The following is a 12,389-nucleotide window of genomic DNA, read 5'->3' as shown; positions in this document are numbered from 1 at the left end:
TGTCTTTGTGTTGTCTTTCTGATGCTTACACACTCAGCAGCGGCGGCGGCAGCTCCGTTGTAGCAGGTTGTGCCGGACTGCTGGCGGGAGAGAAGACTTATTTAGTCGCTTCCTTCATCCGGATTTCTCGACCTGTGACACTGTAAGGTGACGTCACCACGTGCTCCACGTGACGCCGTGATCATCAACGTGATACTCACATTATTTACGACTCCAAATCTGCACGAGAGTCTCGTTGGTAGCCGTGCTTGGCTTTTCCTGCACACAACAGGTAGGAGAGCGCCGTATCCATCAGGATTCAAAGGGGAGCTCAAATCATTAGCCTCAGCTTAATTCAGCAGGAATTCTCCTGAACAAAGAGCACAAGGAAAAGTTCGGAAGTGTAAAGTTAATGTTGTCTCTTTTCTGAAGTGCAGTTACGACCACCCACCCCTCCTTTCCCTTTGTTCACCTTACAATCTTCGCATGTCAGTCAATTATATATTTTCTTGAATGTTTTTCATGTGATTTTTACCAGGTAAGACATGGGGCTCTTTCAGCATCACCTGACTAAACCTCCTTCGCTTGAAGTTACTTTCTCAGCACGCACGTGTTCGTGATACGTAGTGAACAAGCCGGTAAAATCAAGCTGAGCTGGGGAGCCACGAGTGGCCTACTCTATGCAGGTACACGTGGAAGTCTTCCTTCACGCATGCCTCATGTCGTCATCCGAATTCAAAACGAAGAGCTAAATCCGGCACTTTTGCCAAAACGAGCTCATGAGGTAAAAGCGGGACTGAAAACTCAACTTTCTGGGACTGGGCCTCTATTTCTGTGCCGTCCAGTCAGCAGTGGTGGCATCCCAACAGAGGCAACCAGCAATCACATTCATTATCTTTCCTGCCTGTCCATCTTCCTGAGTAAACTCTCCTCCTGTCTGAACCACCCGCCTGCACAACTTATTTTAGCTGAAAGCCCCCAGAGGACCGGAGTCTTCGCCTCCCTCCCTCCCTCTCTCCCTCTTTCTGTCTCTGTGTGTGCAGAAGCGTTGGGAGACTCTCACTCGAGGGCCGCCTCCGAGGGGGAAACAATTTCGACTTTGTTCTGGCAGCGAGTGCTCTGTGGGGAAAAATGTCTAAAAGGTCCGTATAATTGGAGGAGAGAGAGGTAAAGACAAACCCGGCTTAGATGTGAACTCAAAACAGTAAATCAACTCGGGCTTAGACTCGGTATCACTTTCTCCATCGATGGCAGAACCCTGGAAACGTTCCTCTGTACGACTGTAATTACTTTTTTTTTTTTTTTTTTTTTTTAGGGGTGAGGTGGGGACACGTTAGAGAGAAAAAATAAAAGGAAAATAAACACATCTTAATTGTTTCCCAAATGATTTGCAATAGATTTGGCACTCTCCTGTGGATCGTCTTGCAAAAAAGCAACCAACAATTGCTTAAAAAGGATTGCTGACCTCTGGTTGTTTGTCTCTGAGGAATGGATTATAGGAGTACAGAATGAAAACAGAGGTGCACCAGTTATTTTTATATTCATCCAAACTTAACCCATCACACATATCCACAGCACACACACACACACACACACACACACAGTTTTTCACACTGAGGAGTAAATATGCACCACAGTGAGTCTGTGGGCGGGGTCCTACCTGGAGGAGGGTTTGAAGACGGTTCCCCACCCACATCTCCCTCCTCATCATCCTGCAGCAGACAAGAGGGGTAAAGAAAATATTAGAAAGCCCCAAAAAAAAAAAAACAGCGTTAAAGAAATGCAAACAAAGGAACAGCAGCAGGGGGAGGTAGACAGGTTCTTCTCATGACCGACCACCCGGATCTGAGGAGGGTCTCTTATCATGGACCGATACCCCAGGAGGGGTGTGAGCGGCTTGATGGAGTTTTCAGTGCCTTCGAGCTAATTGTTTTGGTTTAGGCATCAAATCTCTTGATAGAGAAAGAAAATATACAAACAAAATGACCGAAGCTGGAGGTTAGCAGATGGAGGTTAGCTACTGGAGGTTAGCAGATGGAGGTTAGCTACTGGAGGTTAGCAGATGGAGGTTAGCTACTGGAGGGTAGTTCCTGGAGGTTAGCAACTGGAGGTTAGCTACTGGAGGTTAGCTACTGGAGGTTAGCAGCTGGAGGTTAGCAGCTGGAGGTTAGCAGCTGGAGGTTAGCAGCTGGAGGTTAGCAGCTGGAGGTTAGCAGCTGGAGGGTAGCTGATGGAGGGTAGCAGCTGGAGGGTAGTTACTGGAGGTTAGCAGCTAGAGGTTAGCTACTGGAGGTTAGCAGCTGGAGGGTAGCAACTGGAGGTTAGCGACTGAAGGTTAGCTACTGGAGGGTAGCAGCTGGAGGGTAGCTACTGGAGGGTAGCAGCTGGAGGTTAGCAGCTGGGGGTTAGCTACTGGAGGTTAGCTATTGGGGTTTAGCAGCTGGAGTTTAGCAGCTGGAGGTTAGCTATTGGGGTTAGCTATTGGGGGTTAGCTACTGAAGTTTAGCACCTGGAGGGTAGCTACTGGAGGTTAGCTATTGGGGGTTAGCTCCTGGAGGTTAGCAGTTGGAGGTTAGCAACTGTCACGCAAAAGTAAAAAAAAGAAGCAACTGAAAACCAGAAGATGTGGGAAATTATGCGAGTTTGAGAGCAGCTACGGCGTACGTCTCGTCATGTACTGCGCCACATACACATATACACGTACGTATGAACCAATCAGATTTCCTGTTGTGTGTGAACTTCAAAAGAGAAACGGCTGTTTATCCCAAACTAAGATGCAAGGGTTAATTTCCCTCAGAGTCACAGGGAGCTTTCTCATCCCACCTCAAATGTACGCATTCACACAAGCACACATCTTGTATTGTCTTCAGCTATGCTCAATTATTAATGGATAAACAAAGAGCCGTGAACTGTGATGGGCTGTCGGTGGATATTTTACCCTCTTATATCTCGACGGCCGGGAACGTACACGAGAGCTGGCTCTGTAAAGAGGGAGGAGACGCTTAAGGTCAAACTCTCTCACCGCACGGGATGCAGCCAGATGCAAGGATTCAACATACAAACAAACAGGGTCTTAAAAGATGTTGCGGGGAGTGTGTGTGTGTGTGTGTGTGTGTGTGCGCCTGGGAGAGAAGTGGAGCAGATAGCTCATTTCCTCTGCTGAGACAGTTAGCTGCCTCCTCTCTCAGGAGGTTGGGCTTGCCATGTGAAGAGAGAAAGAGAGAGAGAGAGAGAGAGTGTGTGTGTGTGTGTGTGTGTGTGTGTGTGTGTGTTAAGTCAGGATGATGTAAGGGCAGTTCATCGACTTCATGCTGCAGCAACAAAACAATTCATAAGCTGGTGTAGCAGCCCGTTCACACTTCAGGTGAATAAGAGATGGAGAAAGATTCAGTTTCATACACACACACACACACACACACACACACACACACACACACACACACACACATCAAATTAGGCAGATTATTTTTATCTGACAAGAATAAAATTCAAGCGTTTTAAAGGCTGCAGTGAGGATGCATGAACACACATTTGTCTGGAACGGTGGGGCCCCATAACCGTTTTCCCTGGAAGGCCATAACCGAAACCTAATAGTGGCCATCAGCATATTGTACTGTTAAAATGTCTTTGCCCTCTTCTCTTCTTACACCATCTGCACTAAAATATGACAACAAAACTAATAATTAGTGATACTACATAAGTAAAAGCCTTTTATCTCATAAAAAAAGAGGGTTTTTCACATTAATGGTCCAAACTGAACCATGTGGTGAGGCAGATTCAGCCCCGGCCTTCATTGGAGCTCCCTCTCCCTCCTCGTTTGTGGCTTTGGTTGTGTTTGTCATGTGATAACACTCCAGTGTGTGTCGTGAGGTTAGCGTGAGGCCGCATGAATTTAAATCTTGTCTAAAAAGCATGTAAAGCTACATCCAAAAAAAAAAAAAAAATGTAGAAAAGAGACGTTTGATAGGAAAAAGATGGCGAGAGTTCGTGTTACTAAAGAGCTCAAGATGCTGAATGTTTCCAATATTGAGCCGGATTAGCGTAAAGAGTAAACCAGCTAAGACTGTGTGACTGACCTGATCTCACAGAAATGTCTAACATGTTACATGTGTGTCTTAAATGTGTTTAAAAAAAATACACGCCGGCACCATGGAAACAACAGAAATCGGATTCTTTATAGTGGCGGAAACAAATTCCCTGGTTCAACAACATTCATCACGGCTATCACCAGACGTGTTTTTACAAGTAAATATGATATTTACGGATTAACAGATTTGTATGCCAAACAAACAAGAGTTTCTAAATCTTTTACCCCAAACAACAATGTTCTTCTAACCACAACTGAGAGGTTTTCCTGCCTGAAGCTCACCTGACGACGCCGATGAGGTTATTTTCCTTGCAGTCACTTTCATAAAGAACCTCTGACATCCGTGGAATTTCTCAAGTAACAACAGAATGAACAACAGAATATAGGTTTTTTTTTTTACCTAAAAAAAAAACAACAACAACAAGTGATTTATTTATCCACCTATTTAAATTTCCTTGAGCAGTGTCAAGAGAGTTTCACGTCTTTAATTTAGGTCAACTTCTTTAAGAAGCAAATGTTTGCTGTAAATTGCAATAGTGGGAATAAGTTTCTATTCTATTTAAATGAAAAATACATTCATAGTATCTATTTATTCGTGTTTGACTCACTCAAAAGTCAAAAAAGGTTCAAAATGCCCGTCTTAATTCCCTGCAGCCCCCCAAAAAATAAATAAATTTAAAAAAAAAAAATCCCAAACCCACACACACACACACACACACACACACACACACACACACACACACACACAATGTTTAAGTCACATTGAGAAAAACAGCCCTTGGATTTGGGAATATTGCCAAGCTGTTTCAGATGTATATACAAATGTAATTTAGCTGCAAACATGGATGCACAGCCCAGTCTGAGGTTCACTAACCAACACAAGCTGCAGCTGATCCGCACACACGCACGCACACACACACACACACACACGCATATACCATGCACACAGCAAGAAAAACACTCCAGTCAGTTCCCCTCAGCTGTACACACACAAATCCATCAAACTGTGGCGTACATCTCCAACTTGTTAAGGTACCATTTGTCAGCTGCTCCTGGAGTGGCTGTGTGACTCCACCACTAATTGCCACTGGTGCTAAATTTAGTAGGGGAGATATGAGTCCTTTTGATCAGAAGCGATGAATCTAAAAAAAAAAAAAAAAAAAAAAAAAAAAGGCGCTCAGCCTCGCAGGCAAGTTTACCCGCCTCTCCACGCGCTCTCCCCCATCTTCCTGTCACTGGGGAATAGGTGAACTATTCCATATGTCAGCCTTGTCAATCAGCAGCAGAAATATGGGAAGTGCTCCCTCTCTCTCTCCCTCTCTCTCTCTTTGACTCTCTAGCCAAAGATCCTGGGTGGATGCCGTTTGTCTCCGGTGCTCCGGTGCATGTTTATTTATTTCCATGTCATCATGGGTGGTTTGGAACCTCCAGACAAGAAGGGAATATTAATCAAAACTGCGAGGAATTTTAATGGTAACGTTAATCAATCATTGTAAATAAGACAAGAGATTGTTGTCTAAAACCTGGCGCGCTCTCGAGGATAATGGGGCTGGTTTTGGGTCCAGCTGGTTCTGACCCATCATTAGCAGGCGTTGCAGGGCTGGCCGTAGCTTATCATCTGCCACGGTAGCACGAGACGGCTCCACACCGACTGGATAGGAGGCTTTTCAATGGCAAAACAGCGGTGTAAATGGGACCGTGATGGGAAAATCCCAGAATAGGCAATCAGAGTGAGCGGGACAGGAAGCGTCACCAAACCGATGGTATGTTAGCAATAACCAGGGCCGAGTCCAACAGTAAATCACTGTTTTCTTTTCGCGATGTAGAAAAAAACCCAAAACAACATCTTTCAATCTGCAGGATTCCTCATGAATCAGGTTTTTCAAAGCCAGTATGTTTCTGCTTTTGCCCTTGAAGGGAAACGTTGGGGCCCCTCAGCAGAAGAGACTCCAAGAGACTCTCAACCGCAACTTCCTGCGCAGTTTTTGGTCGGTTTGTCGGTTTCACAAGTGTCGCTGGCATGCGCCGCCTTTAATATCTGTAAAACTAAGTGTGATCCCAAGTCCTGGAAAGTCCTGCATCTTTACTGAACCGTGCGTGTGTTTTATTCCCATTTATTCTTATTAAGTTTGTTTCACATAAATAAATCATAAACAGCTGTAGTGAATAAACAGAATTACAAGAATCAGCAGCGGGGCTTCCAGCGCGTCTCCTCTTTTGATGAAATCTGTCATTTTGTCTAATGAAGTTGTGAGATGCTCAGTTGTTCTGTGTTATTTAAGTCAAACATGTTGTTTTGGGTTTTACCAGCTTATCAAACGTAATCTAAACTGAAGGGGATTCAATTCAGATGCAGGTTGAAGATATTTCAGAGACGATGGCGCTGCAGACGGCGCTGAGTCACTGCCCAGATTCCACCTTCAGGCTAATATGTCATCATGTCATAAACTGGCTCGCTGGCTGGACTAAAGCGAACCCGCCTGCTCACTGATTGATGGTAAAAGTGCTGTCAAGGCATCGATCATAACTCACAAACTTGAGCTGTTTGTTTGGGGGGTTTGCCAACAATCAAGGTTATGGCAGCTCAACTTTACCGTGGGTAAAAAATAAAAAACTATTGTGCGAGAGCGTTGCCAATAAATATTCTATTGTGATCTGTTTTAGTGATGTGATGACATCCAGGGGGCTCTTATTTTAATTAATACCCTTTTTTCTGGATCCTGGTGAATGGCTAAATAAAGGGCAGTGGAGGGAGATTGATATTCCGGAAAAGGACATCTATAAAGATTATAAATCATACTAAAAGCATTGTCCAAACAAGACACAAAGGTTAAGGTTGTGCGGGGAATGTGGAGCAGCTTTTAAAGGGGATCACTGCATCGGGCCGTTTATTTTCCACTTGTTGTCCTCGTGCGTTCAGCTACGGGAATGTGCGTACTGGCAAACAGCGACAACTTATCACCAACATTTTTTTCAGGCGACTCAAGGAAGTCCAGACCTTTTAGGAAACAGTTTGCAATCGTGGATGGAGCCGCCGGTCGGAGTGCAGTCCAACCGTGGTGGCGGTGTGGCGTCCGGTCAGTATGACGACGCGTTTCCAGTGTTCACAGCTGAAGCCTTCAGTCACACACCCCCAAAAACCTCCACAAAACACACACCGCGTCGCCATCAGCTGTACTTGGCGCCGTCTTTCACGTCTCCTGGTGTACGTCTCTTGACAACGCCGGCACACACTCAACATCCATCCTCGCGATGACAAAACGCTGCATGTTGATGAGACGCTGCTCTCACCGTATGATTTCTCTGTCACACACTGGCAGAGCAGAGCCGAGCGTTTTGATCATCTGGCGTGGCGTTGTATGGAAATGCAAAACAAGCCACGGACACCGGGACGTTGAAGAAACAATCGTAATTTCCTTAACATAAAAGCACTGCCATCTTTTCTCCAACAATACATGACAAACTGCATACCATCTCTTATTAGCTGAAGTTTTGAAGTAACAGAGGCTCCACAGGACTGGGAGCCAAGTGTCCGGCCTAATGACGTCGAGAATATTGCCTTCACTTCAAATAAAAGTTTTCCAGCTTTGAACCTGTGTCTGTGTGTCTCTGCGTCTCCCTCTTTGAGACAGAAGGACAAAGCAGAGCAGCTATGTGTGTGAGGGTCTCTGCATTAACCTTGCTGCTGGCTATGACCCCGGCCAACTTCCACACACACACACACACACACACACACACACACACACAGGTTTACTCATCCACTGCTGCCCTCATCCTCTGCATGGATGTCTGTGAGTCAATGCTGTGTTTAACCTCGCCGAGACCACCGCCTCCCACCTCAGGACCCGCTCACAGGCAGGTGGCCTTCAGACAGACACACAGCCACAAACACACAGCTCTGCGTTTAAACCTTCATTTATTCCAGGAGTCAAACGGATTCCGGTCCCAGCCGAGCCCCGCTGCGACTGCACACCTGCGCAGCCACAGTCCCTTCATCCGGCAGCAGATACGTTACTTGATTAAAGGCGTTTGAAGCAGGTTTGAACCAGCAACCTTCTGTTCCATGTCCACGTCTTAGAGGAAGGAGGAGGACGGAGCACCAGGAGGGAGGAAAACCAACCAGCTATGAATCATGCACAGCCAGGCACACACACTCTGAAATGTATATAAACATGAGTCTGATTATTCTCTACGGACAGAACTGTGATGATTTCATTACTCACTGAGCGCGAGGGGGCGGAGGGAGAGAGAGGGGAGTGAACCAGAGCAGTTAGCACTTTATCACCATTTTGAAACTTCTCAGATCTTCTTAGCAACGCTTTGGACTTTGTGGATGACATCATTTGATACATGTAGAAGCAGTAGTTGGAACACTGCTAGTTAGCCCACGCAGAGCCGTTCCCCAAGTTTTACTTTCATGTGATGAAATTAAGAGGCACAAAAACTTTCTGCTTCTTGTACTTTTGTGGGAGTCGAAATGAGTTTTGAGCCTTAAGCGAGCAGCGGTGTGAGGAGAGGGAACGTCACGCCAACAGCCGGCGCTGCTCCATGTTCCTCTACATTCAAAACAGCCAATAGCCTGCCAGCATGTTGTAATAAGGAGGTTCTTGCCCCCAGGTGGCCAAACATATCAAGTAATGATGCAGCTTAAGTTAGTTTTTGATAGCATGTTCATAGAACTGCCAGCAATCTAACATTGTGTCCGTTTGTCCGTAAAGGATCAGCGACTTCTCAACAGCAGGCTCATCCTCCGTCACATAAGCTGCAGCCTCCATCTCATGGACTCCTATCTGTTACTGTACATCACCGTAGCAGGAGTGATGCAACTCTGGGGGACCCTGAAAAGCCTCCACTGACGAAACCCTCCGGGAAGCCAAGACGTCCTCTGTTGAATTCTATCGCACCGGTGGATCTACCTGGCTGTCTGTTCCCATCAAGTGCGGCCCCGGCAGACTCGACTGCAGGGAAGGTTCAGCGCTAACACATGTCGGCCTAACTCTCTGTCACCATGAAATAACTGACACCAGACGAGAGCCCAGGTTGCTCAGCTGGGGGGAGAGGAGAAATTCCTCTGACTTGGCCCAGAAAGTGAGTGAAGGAAACATTGTTTGCCAGAGGTGTGTGTGTGTGTGTGTGTGTGTGATATCTATTCATCTCATTTGAAGCGCTACCGGTGGAGGCCTCCGTGGGCTCAAATGGCAGACGGGGTACGTTACAGCCACGCGGGGCCCTGAAAACCCACACTGGAATCATACTGGAAGTGGACAGAGGCCCCCGACCTCATCAACACAGCATGCATCCGTCAGACAGAACAAATTACACCGCCATCAGCACCACCCCCAACCAAAAAATACGCTCACGTTACCTCGACAAACATCTGCATACACTCTCAGAGAGGCGGAAGCCAGAGGCTGATTACTCATTTGGCCCCATTTGTTTTCATCTCTCTACCGTACTTTATCATTTCATCTAAGACCCGACTCTCGCCACCTCCAACTCTTAAAACCCCTCCACAAAATCACACCGATTCATCTTTGCGTCTTGCTGATGGATGTGCGCCCGCCGTCTCCTCCACCTCAGCGGAGGGAGCTCAACAGAGTGGGCTTTGAGCACCACTGGCTGTTGTGGCTCTGGACAAGGTTTTCACAGTTAGCTGGGAGAGAAAAAAATGAAAAAAACGCATCCATCAAAAATATGGTATGCTGCCATCATCTGATTTCCTTCTCTCCCGTGGTTTTAATTTCTACAGCTGCTAGACAAACGCCAATGGAGGTCATTCTCACTGGTCACTTCTTCCTGCCTCTGGCACAGTCGAACCGATCAGGACATAATTCATCCTTGATTGGAAGGAGGAGTCTTAAAGTAGGACAATCGCGGCCTGTTTTGTTGTTGACATGTTTTTCCGTTGCTTCAATCAGATGCTGATATCAGTTAAAAATATGTGTATTGAAAGAAAATGTTTAAAGATGAATCGAATAAATAGTTTTTAAACGAATAATCAACTAAAAAAGATTTTTCTTCTTCTTCTTCTTTTTTTTTATTTTTAAAGAGCAGATAACAAAGTCGAAATTTCAAAGCGCTGCTTTGGTCCCATTTTGAAGTATCAGGTGCCAGTTCATTTGCAGTTAATTACATTTCTACGCAATGAAATACTGGGAGTGTTTTTTGCCATCACTCCTCTCACATCTCCAGCTTTTTGATGGTCTGATGGTGTAAAAATACATCCTCCTCCAACAAAATAACACCTTTTTGAATCGTTGGTCCAAACAGAAGCTGCAGCAGCGCAGCAACAACCTACATCTGTACGGCAGATTGTCCTTATGCCAGGTGTGAACAATGTTCATTAAACGTGAGAAATAAGCGATTCGTAAAGAAGTCATTGAAAGCAACATGTGCTATGGAATGACATGTGGGATGTGGATGTGAGGGAGACTTGTGAAAAGCTTTGTCTGGAAAAAGTCAAGTGACTGAGAAAGATAGCGCACAGATTTCCCCCTCATCCACGTCCATATGTGCTGGTATGGTATGATGCTGAGATACAGTCCTACTTTATTCCCACAGTGCATGAATGTCTGGCAGAAATATCCACGTAAAACAATACCCACAAGTCTGGTGTGACGCTCTAATTCGTATTTCTGTTGTTAAATCCGACCGACGTGCAGTCCTGCACCTCAGACAAAGCGTAAATAATGCACAGAATATGAAGAACGAGAGCTGCTGCTCCTCGGAGGTGGCTAGCTTGCCCATGTCATCCTGGGACCAGGCCTGCAGGGAAACCAACGCTGAAGCCGACACGGTGGTCCGTCAGATGGAGCGGTGACACGGTTCAGCGAGCCTAAGGTTTGGTCACGGTTTGTTTTGTATGCCAGGAGAGAAACAGACGGCGACACCGAGCTGGAACGACCCAATGACATGAATCAGCACGTATTGCTGAGTTTAGTGGCCATTCATGGTCTTCCTTGAACGCTGGGTTATGGATTGAGCTGGTCGGGTTTTTTTCCAGTCGGGCTCTACTGGGAAAATTTCATCCAATGATTCTCAGACATTCAAGCAGCTCATGAGCCTAAACGAACAGGTGCTCCGGTTCTTAGCTTGGATGCTGTCTCACACCTTTTCCCCTCATCAAATATTCAACTTGATGTACGTGTAACAGGAAAAGGTACTTGACAATAGGTTTGCAAGTGAATCAAATAATGCATTTTGGTCATCTGTGGACAGCAAAGCCAGACAGAACTTTCTCACAGTGCATCGATCAGATGTGTGGCTCTGGTCCTTCTTACTGAACAGCCTCTGGAGTGCATCTGTCAATGGGACGTCAATAGAAGTCCTCTTCTAGCATTTAGGGCTCTGGCTGGTTCGTTTCTTAGGAGGCCGGTTGTTTAAGTGAGGAAGGAAGACGTCGAAATGTGCATCGTTGTTTACCCTTTGGTCAGCCTGGTTGTCAAACTCACATAAACTCACTCACGTTGCTTAATACTGTACAGCTAACTGTTAGAGCAAGAACAGCAACAGCACCCGTGCAGAGAGAGAGAGACGCATGCTGCACGCATTTGAATGCAACCGTGGCGGAGTGGTCAGATTTGATCAGAAAATAAATAAACAAACACATTGCCAAAAGGATTTGATATATTGCACAATTAATCTAACAAGAATATGAGCGCGATATATTTCCAAAGTGTGCTCTCGCTCCAATTTGCATTACATGTGAGTAACATATTCATTCATCATTTAATTACATATCATTAGTAAGTCATTCCGATGCCAGTGGATTACCCGCTGCAGAGTGTAACTAATTGCTAGACACACATGCTACAAGTTAATCAAGACTTTCCCCCGAAGGAATGCCTGGACTGTAATCTAATAAAGTCCAAAAACGAATGTAAAAAAGCGCGCCGGTGTCGCTAAAACCCTCTCGTCTTCTCACCAGGTGGGAAAGTGAGCAGGCTTCTCCTGACAAAACCTCAGCTACTCTCCGATCTTTTTATAGACTCCCCCTCGCACTCTCCGAACGGTTAAGCTGTCCCTGGGTTCCTCTTAGCTATTGTAATCCATACACAATACCCACACATTTAATGGAGGAGACGCCTGCAATAAAGCAGAGGGTGCATTTCGCAGGGAGCAATTTAGCCTTCAAACAATATGCCAAGGTTTGCTAGCCTGGGACACCACGATGAAGATTGTGGCGGCAAAGCGAGGCCGGCTCACATGTTGCTGTTGTCCTAAGAAACTTAGTGACGAGTGCGGCGTCGGCCCAGCGTGGCGTCCTTTTAGCGAGCGCCGTGTCCAGCTGCTACCCTCATCTCAGCCAGCTTTTCAGGCTAAA

At 45.9% G+C, this 12,389-nt stretch overlaps 1 long non-coding RNA gene across 3 annotated transcripts in view; it reads right to left on the bottom strand.

Moving 5' to 3' along the window:
* Positions 1 to 12,389, bottom strand: part of LOC147272781 (uncharacterized) — a 156,100-nt gene that overhangs the window by 98,171 nt on the left and 45,540 nt on the right. For all 3 annotated transcript variants that reach the window (XR_015115977.1, XR_015115975.1, XR_015115976.1), the window contains 3 exons: positions 1,640 to 1,691; positions 201 to 349; positions 30 to 80 (listed from right to left, as the gene is read on the bottom strand). This is a non-coding gene — a long non-coding RNA (uncharacterized LOC147272781). The remainder of the gene's footprint in view (positions 1 to 29; positions 81 to 200; positions 350 to 1,639; positions 1,692 to 12,389) is intronic.

The sequence above is a fragment of the Aulostomus chinensis genome, chromosome 1 (assembly GCF_037954235.1).
Source record: "Aulostomus chinensis isolate RoL2024-O1b breed Wild chromosome 1, RoL_Achi_v1.0, whole genome shotgun sequence".
Lineage (NCBI taxonomy): Eukaryota > Metazoa > Chordata > Actinopteri > Syngnathiformes > Aulostomidae > Aulostomus > Aulostomus chinensis.
The sequence above is the reverse complement of the archived record's forward strand: the minus strand, read 5'-3'. Positions and strand labels throughout refer to the sequence as shown.